The following is a 24,786-nucleotide window of genomic DNA, read 5'->3' as shown; positions in this document are numbered from 1 at the left end:
TTGGACCGGAACTTACTGCTTGAACCCTAGGCAGAAAACATAAGCAGTTAGAACAGTCCCTTAGCATTTAAGGTTAGTAAGTAATGTAGTTCCTTGGACTGCGAATAAGCAGTTGCAGAAGTTCTTTTAACAAGTACTATAAGTAGCAATACAGTTCCTGAGCTGTGTAGATAAGCAGTTACAGAAAGAGGCACAAGCTGTAGCAGTGGATAAGGAAGAAGCAGATTCCTCAGCAGACACTGCTAACAGGCACCAGCTGTATAAGTGAGCACAGTGAATGGGAACAAGTACTGACTTACTGAGGTAAATTAAACAGGATTACTCTCCCTGTAACAAGCTGGCTGTACTGTAGTGTTAGGATGGAATGCCTCACTTAGCTGGAATAGGGCACTCATTCCGAGTTGTTCGCTCGCTAGCTGCTTTTAGCAGCAGTGCAAACACTAAGCCGTCACCCTCTGGGAGTGTATCTTAGCTTAGCAGAAGTGCGAACGAAAGGATCGCAGGACGGCAGCAAAAAATTTTCATGCAGTTTCTGAGTAGCTGCAGACCTACTCCTACCTTGCGATCACTTCAGTCTGTTTAGTTCCTGTTTTGACGTCACAAACATGCCCTGCGTTCGGCCAGCCACTCCCCCGTTTCCCCAGGCACGCCTACATTTTTATCTGACACGCCTGCGTTTTTCAGCACACTCCCGGAAAATGGTCAGTTACCGCCCAGAAACGCCCCATTCCTGTCAATCACTCACCGATCAGCAGTGCGACTGAAAAGCATCGCTATACCTTGTGTGAAACTGCATCGGCTTTTGTGAAAGTACTTTGCGCATGCGCAGTGCGCACCATACGCATGCTCAGAAGTGCCAATTTTTTGCCTGATCACTGCACTGCGAACAACGGCAGCTAGCGATCAACTCGGAATGACCCCGTAGGTCTCTCTCTCTGGTACTGACTTGACAGAATCTCACTGATACCTGTGCCTCAGTTCCTCACACTGGTGCTGACGTGGAGACTGCGACATTTAGTACAAGTCAGTAGTCTCTGTGATTTTGAAGCTACACAGCTTCCTTGCCCTTATCACTCTAACTGGGTGCTCAGTCTGTATAAGGCTGTGAGTTACTGTGGTAACAAGCTGGATAGCTGATCAGTGAGCTGCCTATGTTTCCCCACTAGCTGTCTGCTATCTCTCACTGCAGCTGCCCTTTACCTCATACCAGGAGCTCTCTCACTGTCCTTAGCTCCATGCAGTGTTGTGCAGGTACCGGTCTCTTACCCAGTGGTAGGGGTGTTAACTTGGTCATGAGGAACGGTACTCAAATGTCCATCAGGTCTCTGGATATGGTAAGTATATAGTCCATCAGCTGGAGCTCAGACAATAACATAGGGAACATCTTCCCACATGGCATCCAGTTTGCTTAATCTGTGATTTTCCTTTTCCAAACTTTATCTCCGATCTGGAGAGGCATTTCTGGGCATCCGAATTGTAGTTTTTCTCTTACCGATGATGCACCATTTCCATCCATTGGCCATCCAGTTGCCTAGCGGTTTCTATCCGATGATGATGTTCTTGCACCCAGTCAGTCGACAAGGTGTCAGGCTCATCCACCATTGGTGCTAGTTCTAAGTCTTTTGGGAGTTTTCCTGGTCTCCTGAACATTAAGTAGAACGGAGTGAATCCTGTGGAGCAGTGCTCCGCATTGTTATAGAGGTATGTCAGTTCAAGGAGGAGATTAGGCCACTGAGTACGTTTCTCTGCCGAGAGACTTCGGAGCATTCCAATTACAGTCTGGTTGGCTCTCTCACATAGGCCATTCCCTTGTGGGTGATAGGCCGTAGTCCGCAGTTTCTTACAGCCATAGGGGGTAATTCCAAGTTGATCGCAGCAGGAAATTTTTTAGCAGTTGGGCAAAACCATGTGCACTGCAGGGGGGCAGATAATAAGAATTTACTTACCGATAATTCTATTTCTCGTAGTCCGTAGTGGATGCTGGGGACTCCGTCAGGACCATGGGGAATAGCGGCTCCGCAGGAGACAGGGCACAAAAGTAAAAGCTTTAGGATCAGGTGGTGTGCACTGGCTCCTCCCCCTATGACCCTCCTCCAAGCCTCAGTTAGGATACTGTGCCCGGACGAGCGTACACAATAAGGAAGGATTTTGAATCCCGGGTAAGACTCATACCAGCCACACCAATCACACTGTACAACCTGTGATCTGAACCCAGTTAACAGCATGATAACAGCGGAGCCTCTGAAAAGATGGCTCACAACAATAATAACCCGATTTTTGTAACAATAACTATGTACAAGTATTGCAGACAATCCGCACTTGGGATGGGCGCCCAGCATCCACTACGGACTACGAGAAATAGAATTATCGGTAAGTAAATTCTTATTTTCTCTGACGTTCTAAGTGGATGCTGGGGACTCCGTCAGGACCATGGGGATTATACCAAAGCTCCCAAACGGGCGGGAGAGTGCGGATGACTCTGCAGCACCGAGTGAGAGAACTCCAGGTCCTCCTCAGCCAGGGTGTGCCCCTGACCAAGTAGCAGCTCGGCAAAGTTGTAAAGCCGAGACCCCTCGGGCAGCCGCCCAAGATGAGCCCACCTTCCTTGTGGAATGGGCATTTACATATTTTGGCTGTGGCAGGCCTGCCACAGAATGTGCAAGCTGAATTGTACTACACATCCAACTAGCAATCGTCTGCTTAGAAGCAAGAGCACCCAGTTTGTTGGGTGCATACAGGATAACAGCAAGTCAGTTTTCCTGACTCCAGCCGTCCTGGAAACCTATATTTTCAGGGCCCTGACAACATCTAGCAACTTGGAGTCCTCCAAGTCCCTAGTAGCCGCAGGTACCACAATAAGCTGGTTCAGGTGAAACGCTGACACCACCTTAGGGAGAAACTGGGGACGAGTCCGCAGCTCTGCCCTGTCCGAATGGACAATCAGATATGGGCTTTTGTGAGACAAAGCCGCCAATTCTGACACTCGCCTGTCCGAGGCCAGGGCCAACATCATGGTCACTTTCCATGTGAGATATTTCAAATCCACAGATTTGAGCGGTTTAAACCAATGTGATTTGAGGAATCCCAGAACTACGTTGAGATCCCACAGTGCCACTGGAGGCACAAAAGGTGGTTGTATATGCAGTACTCCCTTGACAAACTTCTGGACTTCAGGAACTGAAGCCAATTCTTTCTGGAAGAAAATCGACAGGGCCGAAATTTGAACCTTAATGGACCCCAATTTGAGGCCCATAGACACTCCTGTTTGCAGGAAATGCAGGAATCGACCGAGTTGAAATTTCTTCGTGGGGCCTTCCTGGCCTCACACCACGCAACATATTTTCGCCACATGTGGTGATAATGTTGTGCGGTCACCTCCTTCCTGGCTTTGACCAGGGTAGGAATGACCTCTTCCGGAATGCCTTTTTCCCTTAGGATCCGGCGTTCAACCGCCATGCCGTCAAACGCAGCCGCGGTACGTCTTGGAACAGACATGGTACTTGCTGAAGCAAGTCCCTTCATAGCGGCAGAGGCCATGAGTCCTCTGTGAGCATCTCTTGAAGTTCCGGGTACCAAGTCCTTCTTGGCCAATCCGGAGCCACGAGTATAGTTCTTACTCCTCTACGTCTTATAATTCTCAGTACCTTAGGTATGAGAAGCAGAGGAGGGAACACATACACCGACTGGTACACCCACGGTGTTACCAGAACATCCACAGCTATTGCCTGAGGGTCTCTTGACCTGGCGCAATACCTGTCCAGTTTTTTCCACCTTTGGTCTTTCCCAACGGTTCACAATCATGTGGAAGACTTCCCGATGAAGTCCCCACTCTCCCGGGTGGAGGTCGTGCTGAGGAAGTCTGCTTCCCAGTTGTCCACTCACGGAATGAACACTGCTGACAGTGCTATCACATGATTTTCCGCCCAGCGAAGAATCCTTGCAGTTTCTGCCATTGCCCTCCTGCTTCTTGTGCCGCCCTGTCTGTTTACGTGGGCGACTGCCGTGATGTTGTCCCACTGGATCAATACCGGCTGACCTTGAAGCAGAGGTCTTGCTAAGCTTAGAGCATTGTAAATTGCTCTTAGCTCCAGTATATTTATGTGGAGAGAAGTCTCCAGACTTGATCACACTCCCTGGAAATTTTTTCCTTGTGTGACTGCTCCCCAGCCTTTCAGGCTGGCATCCGTGGTCACCAGGACCCAGTCCTGAATGCCGAATCTGTGGCCCTTTAGTAGATGAGCACTCTGCAGCCACCACAGAAGAGACACCCTTGTCCTTGGAGACAGGGTTATCCGCTGATGCATCTGAAGATGCGATCCGGACCATTTTTCCAGCAGATCCCACTGAAAAGTTCTTGCGTGAAATCTGCCGAATGGAATCGCTTCGTAAGAAGCCACCATTTTTCCCAGGACCCTTGTGCAATGATGCACTGACACTTTTCCTGGTTTTAGGAGGTTCCTGACTAGCTCGGATAACTCCCTGGCTTTCTCCTCCGGGAGAAACACCTTTTTCTGGACTGTGTCCAGAATCATCCCTAGGAACAGCAGACGTGTCGTCGGAGACAGCTGCGATTTTGGAATATTTAGAATCCACCCGTGCTGTCGTAGAACTACTTGAGATAGTGCTACTCCGACCTCCAACTGTTCTCTGGACCTTGCCCTTATCAGGAGATCGTCCAAGTAAGGGATAATTAAGACGCCTTTTCTTTAAAGAAGAATCATCATTTCGGCCATTACCTTGGTAAAGACCCGGGGTGCCGTGGACAATCCAAACGGCAGCGTCTGAAACTGATAGTGACAGTTTTGTACCACGAACCTGAGGTACCCTTGGTGAGAAGGGCAAATTGGGACATGGAGGTAAGCATCCTTGATGTCCAGGGACACCATATAGTCCCCTTCTTCCTGGTTCGCTATCACTGCTCTGAGTGACTCCATCTTGATTTGAACCTTTGTATGTAAGTGTTCAAATATTTCAGATTTAGAATATGTCTCACCGAGCCGTCTGGCTTCAGTACCACAATATAGTGTGGAATAATACCCCTTTCCTTGTTGTAGGAGGGGTACTTTGATTATCACCTGCTGGGAATACAGCTTGTGAATTGTTTCCAATACTGCCTCCCTGTCGGAGGGAGACGTTGGTAAAGCAGACTTCAGGAACCTGCGAGGGGGAGACGTCTCGAATTTCCAATCTGTACCCCTGGGATACTACTTGTAGGATCCAGGGGTCCACTTGCGAGTGAGCCCACTGCGCGCTGAAACTCTTGAGACGACCCCCCACCGCACCTGAGTCCGCTTGTACGGCCCCAGCGTCATGCTGAGGACTTGGCAAAAAGCGGTGGAGGGCTTCTGTTCCTGGGAATGGGCTGCCTGCTGCAGTCTTCTTCCCTTTCCTCTATCCCTGGGCAGATATGACTGGCCTTTTGCCTGCTTGCCCTTATGGGGACGAAAGGACTGAGGCTGAAAAGACGGTGTCTTTTTCTGCTGAGATGTGACTTGGGGTAAAAAAGGTGGATTTTCCAGCTGTTGCCGTGGCCACCAGGTCCGATGGACCGACCCCAAATAACTCCTCCCCTTTATACGGCAATACTTCCATGTGCCGTTTGGAATCTGCATCACCTGACCACTGTCGTGTCCATAAACATTTTCTGGCAGATATGGACATCGCACTTACTCTTGATGCCAGAGTGCAAATATCCCTCTGTGCATCTCGCATATATAGAAATGCATCCTTTAAATGCTCTATAGTCAGTAAAATACTGTCCCTGTCAAGGGTATTAATATTTTCAGTCAGGGAATCCGACCAAGCCACCCCAGCGCTGCACATCCAGGCTGAGGCGATCGCTGGTCGCAGTATAACACCAGTATGTGTGTATATACTTTTTAGGATATTTTCCAGCCTCCTATCAGCTGGCTCCTTGAGGGCGGCCGTATCTGGAGACGGTAACGCCACTTGTTTTGATAAGCGTGTGAGCGCCTTATCCACCCTAAGGGGTGTTTCCCAACGCGCCCTAACTTCTGGCGGGAAAGGGTATAACGCCAATAATTTTCTATCGGGGGAAACCCACGCATCATCACACACTTCATTTAATTTATCTGATTCAGGAAAAACTACAGGTAGTTTTTCAACACCCCACAAAATACCCTCTTTTGTGGTACTTGTAGTATCAGAAATATGTAACACCTCCTTCATTGCCCTTAACATGTAACGTGTGGCCCAAATGGAAAATACGTTTGTTTCTTCACCGTCGACACTGGAGTCAGTGTCCGTGTCTGTGTCTGTGTCGACCGACTGAGGTAAATGGGCGTTTTAAAGCCCCTGACGGTGTTTGAGACGCCTGGACAGGTACTAATTGGTTTGCCGGCCGTCTCATGTCGTCAACCGACCTTGCAGCGTGTTGACATTATCACGTAATTCCCTAAATAAGCCATCCATTCCGGTGTCGACTCCCTAGAGAGTGACATCACCATTACAGGCAATTGCTCCGCCTCCTCACCAACATAGTCCTCATACATGTCGACACACACGTACCGACACACAGCACACACACAGGGAATGCTCTGATAGAGGACAGGACCCCACTAGCCCTTTGGGGAGACAGAGGGAGAGTTTGCCAGCACACACCAAAACGCTATATTATACAGGGACAACCTTATATAAGTGTTTTCCCTTATAGCATCTTAATATATAATAATATCGCCAAATAAGTGCCCCCCCTCTCTGTTTTACCCCTGTTTCTGTAGTTCAGTGCAGGGGAGAGCCTGGGAGCCTTCCTAGCAGCGGAGCTGTGTAGGAAAATGGCGCTGTGTGCTGAGGAGAATAGGCCCCGCCCCCTTTTCGGCGGGCTTCTTCTCCCGTTTTTCTGACAACCTGGCAGGGGTTAAATACATCCATATAGCCCCAGGGGCTATATGTGATGTATTTTTAGCCAGCATAGGTACTTTCATTGCTGCCCAGGGCGCCCCCCCCAAGCGCCCTGCATCCTCAGTGACCGTTGGTGTGAAGTGTGCTGAGAGCAATGGCGCACAGCTGCAGTGCTGTGCGCTACCTCATGAAGACTGAGAAGTCTTCAGCCGCCGATTTCTGGACCTCTTCTCTCTTCAGCATCTGCAAGGGGGTCGGCGGCGCGGCTCCGGTGACCCATCCAGGCTGTACCTGTGATCGTCCCTCTGGAGCTAGTGTCCAGTAGCCTAAGAAGCCAATCCATCCTGCACGCAGGTGAGTTCACTTCTTCTCCCCTAAGTCCCTCGTTGCAGTGAGCCTGTTGCCAGCAGGACTCACTGAAAATAAAAAACCTAACAAAACTTTTACTCTAAGCAGCTCTTTAGGAGAGCCACCTAGATTGCACCCTTCTCGGCCGGGCACAAAAACCTAACTGAGGCTTGGAGGAGGGTCATAGGGGGAGGAGCCAGTGCACACCACCTGATCCTAAAGCTTTTACTTTTGTGCCCTGTCTCCTGCGGAGCCGCTATTCCCCATGGTCCTGACGGAGTCCCCAGCATCCACTTAGGACGTCAGAGAAATAACATTTGCAGAGAGAGTTAGATTTGGGTGGGTTATTTTGTTTCTGTGCAGGGTAAATACTGGCTGCTTTACTTTTACACTGCAAATTAGATTGCAGATTTAACTCACCACACCCAAATCTATCTCTCTCTGCACATGTTATATCTGCCTCCCCTGCAGTGCACATGGTTTTGCCCAACTGCTAACAAAGTTCCTGCTGCGATCAACTCAGAATTACCCCCATAGAGATAACAGAGTTCTTGGAACAACTGGGACTCGAACGCAGGGCCTTGGTCGGTAAGAACTTTGTCAGGTTAGCCGTAGGAATGTACAAAGTGTTTGAGGAACAGCTCAGTAGTTGTTTTTGCTGTCAACTCACGTGCTGGTACCACCACCAAGAACTTGCTGTAGTGATCCGTGATGGTCAGGGCATACTGGAACCCAGCGGAGCTATGCTGAAGTTTCACATGGTCTAAAGCAATTAGTTCAAGTGGGCAGGAGCTCGGTATTGGATGTAGAAGGTCCTTTTGGGATGAATAAGCTGGTCTTTTTAGGTTGCATATCTTGCAATCACGACACCACTTATCGATATCAGATCTCATCCCAATCCAAAAGAATCTCTGCCAAAGGACCGCCTCCATCTTCTGGGTCCCGAAGTGTCCCGACTGGCTGTGGTAGGTGGTAAGCAACATATCAGCTTGCTGTCTAGGTACTACAATTTGAGAGATAGGTTGGTGGGTACTGGGATCAAGGCTGGTGCGGATGATAAGGCCCTGTCGGAGGCTGATTCGGTCCTGGTGGTGTAACAGTTTGATCATTTCGGGGTCAGCAGCTGCTCTCTGGGACTTAGTAAGACAACTCGTGCTGCAAATGAGGCCCATCAAGTCTTGTAATACAGGACTCCCTTCCTGCACTTTCTTCCAGTCAAACTCAAGATTGTCTGATGGCGCATCATCAGGTGTGAGGCCTGCAGTGGCAGTAACAGGATCGGAGGTGACTACCGGTTTTCTCTTCCTGGGAGGCTTGAACACAGGGGTCTTTAGATCTTCAGACCAGTCACTTTCTTCTTCTGTTACATCAGTAGTTGGGAGGCAAGACAAGGCATTGGCATTTCCATTGGACTTGTCACTCCGGTATGACACTGTATATCTGAAATTGGCAAGACATGCCATCCATCGCTGATCCAGCGCTCCAAGACGGCCTGAGGACAAGTGCACCAGTGGATTATTGTCTGTGACAATCACAAAGCGTGTGGCTGTTAATTTTTTAACTTTTCAGTGATGGCCCAGATGAGGGCAAGGAGCTCCAGTTTAAAGGTGCTGTAGTTTTTGCTGTTTCTTTTGGTCTTCCTTAGACCTCTGCTGGCATACGCTATGACCCTCTCATGTCTGTCTTGTATTTGGGAGAGGACAGCTCCCAATCCCCAGTGACTGGCATCCATATAGACCTGGAAAGGTTTCTCACAGTTTGGATATGCAAGAAGTGGGGCCTCCGCTAGTGCCGACTTCAACTGTTCAAAAGCATTCTGTTGCTCCTCTGCTCATGTGACCAGGGTAGTACTCCGCCTCTCAGGTCCTGACTTGCCTCGTAGTAACTCATTAAGCGGGATGGCCACATTGGCGAAATGTTGGCTAAAGCATCGATAATATCCCACGAAGCCGAAAAAGCTGCTGATGTCTTTCAGACCTGTCCCACACCACCCGTATCTTCTTAGGGTCAGGCTTCACCCCTCCAGAGCTAACTATGTGGCCCAGATATTGCACACTTGGTTTGAGAAAATGGCACTTGGATGGCTTTGACTGATGTGTTTAGACCACATTTGGTCAATTGTACAAAGACTTCCTCTAGATGTTTCAAGTGCTCGTCATAGGATTTCTAGAATATGATGACATCGTCCAGATACAACAGGGCCATCTCGAAATTCCTGTGCCCCAAACAGTGCTCCATAACTCGTTGGAAGGTGGCAGGAGCATTACAAAGCCCGAATGGCATGTGATCAAACTTGAATAGACCCATGGGAGTCGTGAACGCTGTCTTGTCCCTGTCTTCTGGGGCCATTGGGATCTGCCAGTATCGGCTCGTCAGGTCAAGAGTTGAGAAGTACTGAGATGTCTTAAGCGCTGTTAACGATTCCTCTATCCGGTGCAGTGGATAAGCATCTTTGTGCGTCACCGCGTTCAGTTTTCGGTAGTCAACGCAGAATCTGAGGCTACCATCTTTTTTCTGCACAATCACTAACGGTGCTGCCTATTGACTATGGCTCTCATGCATCACAACAGCTTCCTTCATCTCATGTATCATATTTCTCACCGGTTGGTACATGGCCGGTGGTAGTGGCCTGTGTCTCTCTTTAACTGGTGGATTAGTTCCAGTAGGGATGTGGTGTTGGACTCCCTCAGCCTTCCTGAAGTCTGATGGGTGCTGACTAAAGGCTTCGGCATTCCTGCACAAAACCTGAAGTAAGCCCTCATGCTGACTCTCCGAAGTATCTGGGCTGCCGATCTGTACTTCACTCCACCATGGAGCCTCACCAGTGGTCATACTGGTCTGTCCAGCCACCGCTCCCTCAGGAATCTTGGGTAGAGCCTCACCAAGGACATCTTGAAAGTCTTGGGGGTGTATCTGCACACTCACAGTTAACCAAAAATAATTGTTTCAGAACCAAAGTTCCTCTGAACAACCCCTATAACTTATTGGTAATTACCATTTGTATTGGGGGTGCTACCAACTACAGCTAGAATGAATACCAGCAGAAGAAGGAAAAAGGGCTGTATTGTTGGTGCACACAGGGAGCAGTGGATTAATTTCCACTCTTCCATAAAACTTAACTTTTATTATTATTCTCATAAAACAATAGATTGCTTTTATTTAGACTTCAAGGTGAGGCGAAACATAAAGGTTAAAATCATTGACATAGACCAGGGGTGGGCAATTATTTCAGCTGAGGGGCCACTTGACGTTTCCTGTCAGTATCCGAGGGCCACATACAAAATAGCAGCTGCCCCCACTTGCCAAAAATATAGGGACATGGCTTCATGTGGAAGGGGTGTGGGCCAAAAAAATAAGAATTTACTTACCGATAATTCTATTTCTCGTAGTCCGTAGTGGATGCTGGGGACTCCGTCAGGACCATTGGGATTAGCGGCTCTGCAGGAGACAGGGCACAAAAGTAAAAGCTTTAGGACTAGGTGGTGTGCACTGGCTCCTCCCCCTATGACCCTCCTCCAAGCCTCAGGATACTGTGCCCGGACGAGCGTACACAATAAGGAAAGATTTTGAATCCCGGGTAAGACTCATACCAGCCACACCAATCACACTGTACAACCTGTGATCTGAACCCAGTTAACAGCATGATAACAGAGGAGCCTCTGAAAAGATGGCTCACAACAATAATAACCCGATTTTTGTAACAATAACTATGTACAAGTATTGCAGACAATCCGCACTTGGGATGGGCGCCCAGCATCCACTACGGACTACGAGAAATAGAATTATCGGTAAGTAAATTCTTATTTTCTCTGACGTCCTAAGTGGATGCTGGGGACTCCGTCAGGACCATGGGGATTATACCAAAGCTCCCAAACGGGCGGGAGAGTGCGGATGACTCTGCAGCACCGAATGAGAGAACTCCAGGTCCTCCTCAGCCAGGGTATCAAATTTGTAGAATTTTGCAAATGTGTTTGCCCCTGACCAAGTAGCAGCTCGGCAAAGTTGTAAAGCCGAGACCCCTCGGGCAACCGCCCAAGATGAGCCCACCTTCCTTGTGGAATGGGCATTTACAGATTTTGGCTGTGGCAGGCCTGCCACAGAATGTGCAAGCTGAATTGTACTACAAATCCAACGAGCAATCGTCTGCTTAGAAGCAGGAGCACCCAGCTTGTTGGGTGCATACAGGATAAACAGCGAGTCAGTTTTCCTGACTCCAGCCGTCCTGGAAATATATATTTTCAGGGCCCTGACAACGTCTAGCAACTTGGAGTCCTCCAAGTCCCTAGTAGCCGCAGGCACCACAATAGGTTGGTTCAGGTGAAACGCTGACACCACCTTAGGGAGAAACTGGGGACGAGTCCGCAGTTCTGCCCTGTCCGAATGGAAAATCAGATATGGGCTTTTGTGAGACAAAGCCACCAATTCTGACACTCGCCTGGCCGAGGCCAGGGCCAACAGCATGGTCACTTTCCATGTGAGATATTTCAAATCCACAGATTTGAGCGGTTCAAACCAATGTGATTTGAGGAATCCCAGAACTACGTTGAGATCCCACGGTGCCACTGGAGGCACAAAAGGGGGTTGTATATGCAGTACTCCCTTGACGAATGTCTGGACTTCAGGAACTGAAGCCAATTCTTTCTGGAAGAAAATCGACAGGGCCGAAATTTGAACCTTAATGGACCCCAATTTGAGGCCCATAGACACTCCTGTTTGCAGGAAATGCAGGAATCGACCGAGTTGAAATTCCTCCGTGGGGGCCTTCCTGGCCTCACACCACGCAACATATTTTCGCCAAATGCGGTGATAATGTTGTGCGGTCACCTCCTTCCTGGCTTTGACCAGGGTAGGTATGACCTCTTCCGGAATGCCTTTTTCCCTTAGGATCCGGCGTTCAACCGCCATGCCGTCAAACGCAGCCGCGGTAAGTCTTGGAACAGACAGGGTCCTTGCTGAAGCAAGTCCCTTCTTAACGGCAGAGGCCATGGGTCCTCTGTGAGCATCTCTTGAAGTTCCGGGTACCAAGTCCTCCTTGGCCAATCCGGAGCCACGAGTATAGTTCTTACTCCTCTCCGTCTTATAATTCTCAGTACCTTGGGTATGAGAGGAAGAGGAGGGAACACATACACTGACTGGTACACCCACGGTGTTACCAGAGCGTCCACAGCTATTGCCTGAGGGTCCCTTGACCTGGCGCAATACCTGTCCAGTTTTTTGTTGAGGCGGGACGCCATCATGTCCACCTTTGGTTTTTCCCAATGGTTCACAATCATGTGGAAGACTTCCGTGTGAAGTCCCCACTCTCCCGGGTGGAGGTCGTGCCTGCTGAGGAAGTCTGCTTCCCAGTTGTCCACTCCCGGAATGAACACTGCTGACAGTGCTATCACATGATTTTCCGCCCAGCGAAGAATCCTTGCAGCTTCTGCCATTGCCCTCCTGCTTCTTGTGCCGCCCTGTCTGTTTACGTGGGCGACTGCCGTGATGTTGTCCGACTGGATCAGCACCGGCTGACCTTGAAGCAGAGGTCTTGCTAGGCATAGAGCATTGTAAATTGCCCTTAGCTCCAGTATATTTATGTGGAGAGAAGTCTCTAGACTTGACCACGTTCCCTGGAAATTTCTTCCCTGTGTGACTGCTCCCCAGCCTCTCAGGCTGGCATCCGTGGTCACCAGGATCCAATCCTGAATGCCGAATCTGCGGCCCTCTAGTAGATGAGCACTCTGCAGCCACCACAGAAGAGACACCCTTGTCCTCGGAGACAGGGTTATCCGCTGATGCATCTGAAGATGCGATCCAGACCATTTGTCCAGCAGATCCCACTGAAAAGTTCTTGCGTGAAATCTGCCGAATGGAATCGCTTCGTAAGAAGCCACCATTTTTCCCAGGACCCTTGTGCAATGATGCACTGACACTTTTCCTGGTTTTAGGAGGTTCCTGACTAGCTCGGATAACTCCCTGGCTTTCTCCTCCGGGAGAAACACCTTTTTCTGGACTGTGTCCAGAATCATCCCTAGGAACAGCAGACGTGTCGTCGGGATCAGCTGCGATTTTGGAATATTTAGAATCCACCCGTGCTGTTGTAGCAGTACCCGAGATAGTGCTACTCCGACCTCCAACTGTTCCCTGGACTTTGCCCTTATCAGGAGATCGTCCAAGTAAGGGATAATTAAGACGCCTTTTCTTCGAAGAAGAATCATCATTTCGGCCATTACCTTGGTAAAGACCCGGGGTGCCGTGGACAATCCAAACGGCAGCGTCTGAAACTGATAATGACAGTTCTGTACTACGAACCTGAGGTACCCTTGGTGAGAAGGGCAAATTGGGACATGAAGGTAAGCATCCTTGATGTCCAGGGACACCATATAGTCCCCTTCTTCCAGGTTCGCTATCACTGCTCTGAGTGACTCCATCTTGAATTTGAACCTTTGTATGTAAGTGTTCAAAGATTTCAGATTTAGAATAGGTCTCACCGAGCCGTCTGGCTTCGGTACCACAAATAGTGTGGAATAATACCCCTTTCCCTGTTGTAGGAGGGGTACTTTGATTATCACCTGCTGGGAATACAGCTTGTGAATTGCTTCCAATACTGCCTCCCTGTCGGAGGGAGACGTTGGTAAAGCAGACTTCAGGAACCTGCGAGGGGGAGACGTCTCGAATTCCAATCTGTACCCCTGGGATACTACCTGTAGGATCCAGGGGTCCACTTGCGAGTGATCCCACTGCGCGCTGAAACTCTTGAGACGACCCCCCACCGCACCTGAGTCCGCTTGTAAGGCCCCAGCGTCATGCTGAGGACTTGGCAGAAGCGGTGGAGGGCTTCTGTTCCTGGGAAGAGGCTGTCTGCTGCAGTCTTTTTCCCTTTCCTCTACCCCGGGGCAGATATGACTGGCCTTTTGCCCGCTTGCCCTTATGGGGACGAAAGGACTGAGGCTGAAAAGACGGTGTCTTTTTCTGCTGAGAGGTGAGTTGGGGTAAAAAGGTGGATTTTCCAGCTGTTGCCTTGGCCACCAGGTCCGAAAGACCGACCCCAAATAACTCCTCCCCTTTATACGGCAATACTTCCATATGCCGTTTGGAATCCGCATCACCTGACCACTGTCGTGTCCATAAACATCTTCTGGCAGAAATGGACATCGCACTTACTCTTGATGCCAGGGTGCAAATATCCCTCTGTGCATCACGCATATATAGAAACGCATCTTTTAAACGCTCTATAGTCAATAAAATACTGTCCCTGTCCAGGGTATCAATATTTTCAGTCAGGGACTCCGACCACGCCACCCCAGCGCTGCACATCCAGGCTGAGGCAATCGCTGGTCGCAGTATAACACCAGTATGTGTGTATATACTTTTTAGGACATTTTCCAGCTTCCTATCAACTGGCTCCTTGAGGGCGGCCGTATCAGGAGACGGTAACGCCACTTGTTTTGATAAGCGTGTGAGTGCCTTATCCACCCTAGGGGGTGTTTCCCAACGCGCCCTAACTTCTGGCGGGAAAGGGTATAATGCCAATAATTTCTTAGATATCAGCAATTTTTTATCGGGGGAGACCCACGCATCATCACACACTTCATTTAATTCTTCTGATTCAGGAAAAACTACGGGTAGTTTTTTCACACCCCACATAATACCCTTTTTTGTGGTACTTGTAGTATCAGAAATATGCAAAGCCTCCTTCATTGCCGTGATCATGTAACGTGTGGCCCTACTGGAAAATACGTTTGTTTCTTCACCGTCGACACTGGAGTCAGTGTCCGTGTCTGTGTCGACCGACTGAGGTAATGGGCGCTTTAGAGCCCCTGACGGTGTTTGAGACGCCTGGACAGGCACTAACTGACTTGCCGGCTGTCTCATGTCGTCAACAGTTTTTTGTAAAGTGCTGACACTATCACGTAATTCCTTAAATAAGACCATCCAGTCAGGTGTCGACTCCCTAGGGGGTGACATCACTAATACAGGCAATTGCTCCGCCTCCACACCATTTTCCTCCTCATACATGTCGACACACGCGTACCGACACACAGCACACACACAGGGAATGCTCTGATAGAGGACAGGACCCCACTAGCCCTTTGGGGAGACAGAGGGAGAGTTTGCCAGCACACACCAGAGCGCTATATATGTATAGGGACAACCTTATAAATAAGTGTTTCTCCCTTATAGCTGCTATATATGTTTTTATATGCCAAATTAGTGCCCCCCCCCTCTCTTTTTTACCCTGTTTCTGTAGTGCAGGACTGCAGGGGAGAGTCAGGGAGACGTCCTTCCAGCGGAGCTGTGAGGGAAAATGGCGCTTGTGTGCTGAGGAGATAGGCTCCGCCCCCTTCACGGCGGCCTTTCTCCCGCTTTTTATGAGGTAAAATGGCAGGGGTTAAATACATCCATATAGCCCAGGAGCTATATGTGATGTATTTTTTACCATAAATAGTGTTTTCATTGCGTCTCAGGGCGCCCCCCCCCAGCGCCCTGCACCCTCAGTGACCGGAGTGTGAAGTGTGCTGAGAGCAATGGCGCACAGCTGCAGTGCTGTGCGCTACCTTTCTTGAAGACAAGATGCCTTCTGCCGCCGATTTCTGGACCTCTTCACTCTTCTGGCTCTGTAAGGGGGCCGGCGGCGCGGCTCCGGGACCCATCCATGGCTGGGCCTGTGATCGTCCCTCTGGAGCTAATGTCCAGTAGCCAAGAAGCCCAATCCACTCTGCACGCAGGTGAGTTCGCTTCTTCTCCCCTTAGTCCCTCGATGCAGTGAGCCTGTTGCCAGCAGGACTCACTGAAAATAAAAAAACCTAAGTCTATACTTTTATTCTAAGTAGCTCAGGAGAGCTACCTAGATTGCACCCTTCTCGGCCGGGCACAAAAACCTAACTGAGGCTTGGAGGAGGGTCATAGGGGGAGGAGCCAGTGCACACCACCTAGTCCTAAAGCTTTTACTTTTGTGCCCTGTCTCCTGCGGAGCCGCTAATCCCCATGGTCCTGACGGAGTCCCTAGCATCCACTTAGGACGTCAGAGAAATAATACAGATTCATATTATGCTGCACAATAGTCTCCATTATTCAAATTGCGCCACACAGCGCCACCTACACACATTACACCAGGTAGAGCCCCTTTTACACACATTACGGCAGGTAGAGCCCCCTTTTACACACTAACATTTTATTTCGGATAATTATTGTGCAGCAAGCAAATTATCCAGTGCCTTATGGCCCCTGGGGAAAGGTGTGACACGGTGACAGAACACGGGGGGTGTGACACAGTGACAGAACACGGGGAGGGGGGGGGTGACAGTGACAGAACACGGGGTGTGTGACACAGTGACAGAATACGGTGGGGGTGACACGGTGACAGAACACGGGGGGTGTGACATAGTGACAAAACACGGGGGGGTAACACAGTGACAGAACACTGGGAGGGGTGGTGACAGTGACAGAACACGGGGGGGGGTTGACACAGTGACAGAACACGGGGGGAAGGGACGACACAGTGACAGAACACTGGGAGGGGTGGTGACAGTGACAGAACATGGGGTGTGTGACACAGTGACAGAACACGGGGGAGTGACACAGTGACAGCGCACGGGGGGGTGACACAGTGACAGAACACGGGGGGTGTGACACTGTGACAGAACACGGTGGGGGTGACACGGTGACAGAACACGGGGGGTGTGACATAGTTACAGAACACGGGGGGTGACAGTGACAGAACACGGGGGGTGTGACACGGTGACAGAACACGGTGGGGTGACACGGTGACAGAACAAGGGGGGTGTGACATAGTTACAGAACACGGGGGGTGACAGTGACAGAACACGGGGGGTGTGACACAGTGACAGAACACGGGGGGGTGTGGCATAGTGACAGAACACGGGGGGTGACAGTGACAGAACACGGGGGGGGGTGACACAGTGACAGAACACGGGGGGGGGGTGACACAGTGACAGAACACGGGGGGGTGACAGAACACGGGGGGGGTGACACAGTCGCAGAACACGGGGGGGGTGACATGGTGACAGAACCCGGGGGTGTGACACGGTGACAGAACACCGGGGGGGGGGGGGGGGGGTGACACAGTGACAGAACACTGGGGGGGGGGGGGTGACACGTGACAGAACTCGGGGGTGACATGGTGACAGAACACGGGAGGGGTTGGTACAGTGAGAGCTAAAGATCCCTCCCCTAAACCTATAAAAACAGTCTGACGCCACTGCCCGCACACACAAATATGCGCACACTATCACACACACTCGCGCGCGCGCACACACACACACACACACACACACACACACACACACACACACACACACACACACCCTTTCTTTCTCTCACTCACTTTTCCCATTAACTTACTGATCTGGCTGGCAGTGGCAGGAAGGATGGATCTGTAGCAGTCTGGCTCTTGTCCCGTGTAGCTCCGCCCCCTGAGGTCCCGTGTAACCCCGCCCCTTCATCGGCACGTAGCTCCGCCCCCTTTTCGGCTGAACACAGCCGTGTCACTGGGGACTCTGGAGGCGGGAGGAGGAGGCTGCTACAACGCAGGCGCCGTGCAGTAGCAGCAGCAGGGGAGAGAGGCGCCGCTGGCAGCTTGGAGGTACTGCAGTGCAGAGCAATGACAAGCAGCTCAGCCGGTCGGGCCGCTTGTCATTGCTCGCTGGTGGGAGGCATTGGGCCGGGCAGAATCGGTTTGCGGGCCGCATCCGGCCCGCGGGCCGTATTTTGCCCACCCCTAACATAGACAAACATATAAAGGTGCAATGGAAATTAATAGGTGTGAATAAAGATTTAAAAATGTGTGTCGGAGTGCCTTATTCTAATGTCCACAAACAATTTTAAATAAGAATTTACTTACCGATAATTCTATTTCTCATAGTCCGTAGTGGATGCTGGGACTCCGTAAGGACCATGGGGAATAGCGGCTCCGCAGGAGACTGGGCACAAAAGTAAAAGCTTGAACTAGCTGGTGTGCACTGGCTCCTCCCCCTATGACCCTCCTCCAAGCCTCAGTTAGGATACTGTGCCCGGACGAGCGTACATAATAAGGAAGGATATTGAATCCCGGGTAAGACTCATACCAGCCACACCAATCACACCGTACAACCTGTGATCTGAACCCAGTTAACAGTATGATAAACGAAGGAGCCTCTGAAAAGATGGCTCACAACAATAATAACCCGAATTTTGTAACAATAACTATATACAAGTATTGCAGACAATCCGCACTTGGGATGGGCGCCCAGCATCCACTACGGACTATGAGAAATAGAATTATCGGTAAGTAAATTCTTATTTTCTCTAACGTCCTAAGTGGATGCTGGGACTCCGTAAGGACCATGGGGATTATACCAAAGCTCCCAAACGGGCGGGAGAGTGCGGATGACTCTGCAGCACCGAATGAGAGAACTCCAGGTCCTCCTCAGCCAGGGTATCAAATTTGTAGAATTTAGCAAACGTGTTTGCCCCTGACCAAGTAGCTGCTCGGCAAAGTTGTAAAGCCGAGACCCCTCGGGCAGCCGCCCAAGATGAGCCCACCTTCCTTCTGGAATGGGCTTTTACAGATTTTGGCTGTGGCAGGCCTGCCACAGAATGTGCAAGCTGAATTGTACTACAAATCCAACGAGCAATCGTCTGCTTAGAAGCAGGAGCACCCAGCTTGTTGGGTGCATACAGGATAAACAGCGAGTCAGATTTCCTGACTCCAGCCGTCCTGGAAATATATATTTTCAGGGCCCTGACCACGTCCAGTAACTTGGAGTCCTCCAAGTCCCTAGTAGCCGCAGGCACCACAATAGGCTGGTTCACGTGAAACGCTGAAACCACCTTTGGGAGAAATTGAGGACGAGTCCTCAATTCTGCCCTATCCGTGTGAAAAATCAGGTAAGGGCTTTTATAAGATAAAGCCGCCAATTCTGAGACACGCCTGGCTGAAGCCAGGGCTAACAGCATTACCACCTTCCATGTGAGATATTTTAATTCCACAGTGGTGAGTGGTTCAAACCAATGTGATTTTAGGAACCCCAAAACCACATTGAGATCCCAAGGTGCCACCGGGGGCACAAAAGGAGGCTGTATATGCAGTACCCCTTTGACAAACGTCTGGACTTCAGGCACAGAAGCCAGTTCTTTTTGAAAGAAAATCGACAGGGCCGAAATTTGAACCTTAATGGACCCTAATTTTAGGCCCATAGACAGTCCTGTTTGCAGGAAATGTAGGAAGCGACCCAGTTGAAATTCCTCTGTAGGGGCCTCTTTGGCCTCACACCACGCAACATATTTTCGCCAAATGCGGTGATAATGTTTCGCGGTCACATCCTTCCTGGCCTTTATCAGGGTAGGGATGACTTCTTCTGGAATGCCTTTTTCCTTCAGGATCCGGCATTCAACCGCCATGCCGTCAAACGCAGCCGCGGTAAGTCTTGGAACAGACAAGGTCCCTGCTGGAGCAGGTCCTTTCTTAGAGGTAGAGGCCACGGGTCCTCCGTGAGCATCTCTTGAAGTTCCGGGTACCAAGTCCTTCTTGGCCAATCCGGAACCACGAGTATAGTTCTTACTCCTCTCCTTTTTATGATTCTCAGTACTTTTGGTATGAGAGGCAGAGGAGGGAACACATACACTGACTGGTACACCCATGGTGTTACCAGAGCGTCCACCGCTATTGCCTGAGGGTCCCTTGACCTGGCGCAATATCTGTCTAGTTTTTTGTTGAGACGGGACGCCATCATGTCCACCTTTGGTTTTTCCCAACGGTTTACCATCTCTTGGAAGACTTCTGGATGAAGTCCCCACTCCCCCGGTTGAAGGTCGTGTCTGCTGAGGAAGTCCGCTTCCCAGTTGTCCACTCCCGGAATGAACACTGCTGACAGTGCTATCACATGATTCTCCGCCCAGCGAAGAATCCTTGCAGCTTCTGCCATCGCCCTCCTGCTTCTCGTGCCGCCCTGTCTGTTTACGTGGGCGACTGACGTGATGTTGTCCGATTGGATCAATACCGCCTGACCCTGAAGCAGGGGTTTTGCTTGAGTTAGGGCATTGTAAATGGCCCTTAGTTCCAGAATGTTTATATGAAGAGATGTTTCCATGCTTGACCACAAGCCCTGGAAATTTTGTCCCTGTGTGACTGCTCCCCAGCCTCTCAGGCTGGCATCTGTGGTCACCAGGATCCAATCCTGAATGCCGAATCTGCGGCCCTCTAGTAGATGAGCACTCTGCAGCCACCACAGAAGAGACACCCTTGTCCTTGGCGACAGGGTTATCCGCAGATGCATCTGAAGATGCGATCCGGACCATTTGTCCAGAAGATCCCACTGAAACGTTCTTGCATGGAATCTTCCGAATGGAATCGCTTCGTAAGAAGCCACCATTTTTCCCAGGACCCTCGTGCACTGATGCACTGACACCTGGCCTGGTTTTAGGAGATTCCTGACAAGCTCGGATAACTCCCTGGCCTTCTCCTCTGGGAGAAACACCTTTTTCTGGACTGTGTCCAGAATCATTCCTAGGAACAGGAGACGTGTCGTTGGAATCAGCTGCGATTTTGGAATATTTAGAATCCACCCGTGCTGACGTAACACTAACTGAGATAGTGCTACTCCGACTTCTAACTGTTCCCTGGACCTTGCCCTTATCAGGAGATCGTCCAAGTAAGGGATAATTAAAACGCCTTTTCTTCGAAGAAGAATCATCATTTCGGCCATTACCTTGGTAAAGACCCGAGGTGCCGTGGACAATCCAAACGGCAGCGTCTGAAACTGATAATGACAGTTTTGTACTACAAACCTGAGGTACCCTTGGTGAGAAGGGTAGATTGGGACGTGGAGATAAGCATCTTTGATGTCCAGAGACACCATATAGTCCCCTTCTTCCAGGTTTGCTATCACTGCTCTGAGTGACTCCATCTTGAATTTGAACCTCTTTATGTAAGTGTTCAAGGATTTTAGATTTAAAATTGGTCTCACCGAGCCGTCCGGCTTCGGTACCACAAACAGCGTGGAATAATACCCCTTTCCCTGTTGTAGGAGAGGTACCTTGATTATCACCTGCTGGGAATACAGCTTGTGAATGGCTTCCAAAACTGCCTCCCTGTCGGAGGGAGACTTTGGTAGAGCAGACTTCAGGAACCGGCGAGGGGGAGACGTCTCGAAATCCAGTTTGTACCCCTGTGATACTACCTGCAGAATCCAGGGGTCCACTTGCAAGTGAGCCCACTGCGCATTGAAATTTTTGAGACGGGCCCCCACCGTGTCCGAGTCCGCTTGTAAAGCCCCAGCGTCATGCTGAAGACTTGGCAGAAGCAGAGGAGGGCTTCTGCTCCTGTGAAGAGGCTGCCTGGTGCAGTCTTTTTCCTCTTCCTCTGCCCCGGGGCAGAAAAGAGTGGCCTTTTGCCCGCCTGTACTTATGGGGACGAAAGGACTGAGTTTGAAAAGACGGTGTCTTTTTCTGCTGAGAGGTGACCTGGGGTAAAAAGGTGGACTTTCCGGCCGTTGCCGTGGCCACCAGGTCCGATAGACCGGCCCCAAATAACTCCTCCCCTTTAAACGGCAATACTTCCATATGTCGTTTGGAATCCGCATCCCCTGACCACTGTCGCGTCCATAACGCTCTTCTGGCAGAAATGGACATAGCACTCACTCTTGATGCCAGGGTGCAAATATCCCTCTGTGCATCACGCATATATAGTAATGCATCCTTCAAATGCTCTATAGTTAGTAATATACTGTCCCTATCCAGGGTATCAATATTTTCAGTCAGGGAATCCGACCACGCAACTCCAGCACTGCACATCCAGGCTGATGCGATTGCTGGTCGCAGTATAACACCAGTATGTGTGTATATACCCTTCAGGATATTTTCCAGCCTTCTATCCGCTGGTTCTTTGAGGGCGGCCGTATCAGGAGACGGTAACGCTACTTGTTTAGATAAACGTGTGAGCGCTTTATCTACTCTAGGGGGTGTTTCCCAACGCGCCCTAACCTCTGGCGGGAAAGGGTATAGTGCCAATAATTTATTAGAAATTAGCACTTTTTTATCGGGGGAAACCCACGCTTTATCACACACCTCATTTAATTCATCTGACTCAGGAAAAGCTACTGGTAGTTTTTTCACTCCCCACATAATACCCTTCTTTGTGGTACTTGTAGTGTCAGAAATGTTCAATGCCTCCTTCATTGCCGTGATCATGTAACGTGTGGCCCTACTGGACATTACGTTTGTCTCCTCACCGTCGACACTGGACTCAGTATCCGTGTCTGGGTCTGTGTCGACCCACTGAGGTAACGGGCGTTTTATCGCCCCTGACGGTGTCTGAGACGCCTGGGCAGGCACTAATTGATTTGTCGGCTGTCTCATGTCGTCAACAGTTTTTTGTAAAGTGCTGACATTGTCACGTAGTTCTTTAAATACAACCATCCAGTCAGGTGTCGACTCCCTAGGGGGTGACATCACTAATACAGGCAATTGCTCTGCTTCCACATCATTTTCCTCCTCATACATGTCGACACAATCGTACCGACACCCAGCACACACACAGGGAATGCTCTGATAGAGGACAGGACCCCACTAGCCCTTTGGGGAGACAGAGGGAGAGTTTGCCAGCACACATCAGAGCGCTATATATATCAATAGGGATAACCTTATATAAGTGTTACTCCCTTTTATAGCTGCTGTTTATAATTTAGCTGCCAATAGTGCCCCCCCTCTCTTGTTTTTACCCTGATTCTGTAGGGACTGCAGGGGAGAGTCAGGGAGCCGTCCTTCCAGCGGAACTGTGAGGGAAAATGGCGCTTGTGTGCTGAGGAGATAAGCTCCGCCCCTTCACGACGGCCTTATCTCCCGCTTTTTTCTGGAAAACTGGCAGGGGTTAAATACATCCATATAGCCCAGGAGCTATATGTGATGTATTTCTTTTGCCATCCTAAGGTATTTCTGTTTTTATTGCGTCTCAGGGCGCTCCCCCCCAGCGCCCTGCACCCTCAGTGACCGGAGTGTGAAGTGTGCTGAGAGCAATGGCGCACAGCTGCAGTGCTGTGCGCTACCTTAGTTGAAGACAGGAACGTCTTCTGCCGCCGATTTCACCGGACCTCTTCGTTCTTCTGGCTCTGTAAGGGGGCCGGCGGCGCGGCTCCGGGACCCATCCAGGCTGAACCTGTGATCGTCCCTCTGGAGCTAATGTCCAGTAGCCTAAGAAACCCAATCCACTCTGCACGCAGGTGAGTTCGTTTCTTCTCCCCTTAGTCCCACGATGCAGTGAGCCTGTTGCCAGCAGGACTCACTGAAAATAAAAAACCTAAAATAAACTTTTACTCTAAGCAGCTCAGGAGAGCCACCTAGCATGCACCCTTCTCGTTCGGGCACAAAAATCTAACTGAGGCTTGGAGGAGGGTCATAGGGGGAGGAGCCAGTGCACACCAGCTAGTTCAAGCTTTTACTTTTGTGCCCAGTCTCCTGCGGAGCCGCTATTCCCCATGGTCCTTACGGAGTCCCAGCATCCACTTAGGACGTTAGAGAAAAGTATTTATCCTGCGTTAAACCAGCATCCAATTATTCTTTCATTTATCTCTATTCATGTATTTATGGGTATTGATCTCATTATATATTCATTGTAAGATCTTGATTCAAAAAGAGAAAATATATTTGTTCATATTAAATCTTAGATCACAGCACATGAGTCACTATTTATTCACTGTTTCTTTTTCTATTTCTTTTTATTATAGTATCAGACACCTTTAACCATTATCTGATAGGTAATAATAACACTGGTTACATAGCAAGGTATGGTATTCGTGAGTGTAGTGAACGTTATTGGGTGTATAATCTATTGTGAGTATATAACACACCTTCTAGAGGACACATGCATGCATTGATTGTTTATGTGATAGTTTTAGTATCCCGGTGCACACAAATTTATTGTCTCTAGAGGAGAAGCATCCTCATTTATTTAAGACTAGTGGCACCCTCTCAACTAATCACATATACATTTATACATATGAGGAAAATAGATATATTGCAGTATATCAATTGTGATACCTCATTATAAGATGTCTCTTTTGAACTACTGGATTTTGCACACCTTGTAAATATCCAAGGTATGTTTACTTATAAGCAGAATTTCAATTTTTCTGCATGTTCACAGAAACCGTAAAAACCATTGGAGATATCATATAGTCTGCATAGGTTTCTCCTGTGTATATACAATGTCTCATAAATGAGCTAACATTGTTGCCATCTGTTAGCAATTATGGCATCTATGTACACATTTGCATAATGCTGAAAATTGAACTTTAAACACAGTCGGCAGAATATATTTGTATATCTCCTCTGTAGGGATAATATATTAGGTTCAGTAGTATTAGGTGATATGTCTTAAAGAATGCATGTCATTCCAGATTAGTTATGTGGTAGTTGTAATTATCTAGTGCTCACACAATTATTATCCTTAGAGGGGAAACATCCTCATTTATTTAGGATTAGTGGCACTATTCTCAACTAATCACATTCTGGTTCATGCATATAATAATAATGAGTATATTTCAACCAATATTTGATACTGCCTCTTTGCAAGGTGTGTTATTATACCACTGAATCATGCAC

At 49.4% G+C, this 24,786-nt stretch overlaps 1 protein-coding gene across 2 annotated transcripts in view; it reads right to left on the bottom strand.

The window, feature by feature from the left end:
• LOC134932358 (uncharacterized) overlaps positions 1–24,786 on the bottom strand; it is a 31,496-nt gene that overhangs the window by 2,472 nt on the left and 4,238 nt on the right. The window contains exons 1-2 of one of the 2 annotated variants that reach the window (XR_010179329.1): positions 1,267–1,878; positions 1–26 (exon numbers count right to left, since the gene is read on the bottom strand). The exon at positions 1–26 is cut by the window's left edge and continues 26 nt beyond it. The gene's annotated coding sequence lies outside the window, so the exon portion shown is untranslated. Of the gene's footprint in view, positions 27–1,266; positions 1,879–24,786 lie in introns of those variants that run through there. The other variant, XR_010179328.1, reaches the window with a different exon arrangement.

The sequence above is a fragment of the Pseudophryne corroboree genome, chromosome 6 (genome assembly GCF_028390025.1).
Source record: "Pseudophryne corroboree isolate aPseCor3 chromosome 6, aPseCor3.hap2, whole genome shotgun sequence".
In the NCBI taxonomy this organism is placed as follows: Eukaryota; Metazoa; Chordata; class Amphibia; order Anura; family Myobatrachidae; genus Pseudophryne; species Pseudophryne corroboree.
The sequence above is the reverse complement of the archived record's forward strand: the minus strand, read 5'-3'. Positions and strand labels throughout refer to the sequence as shown.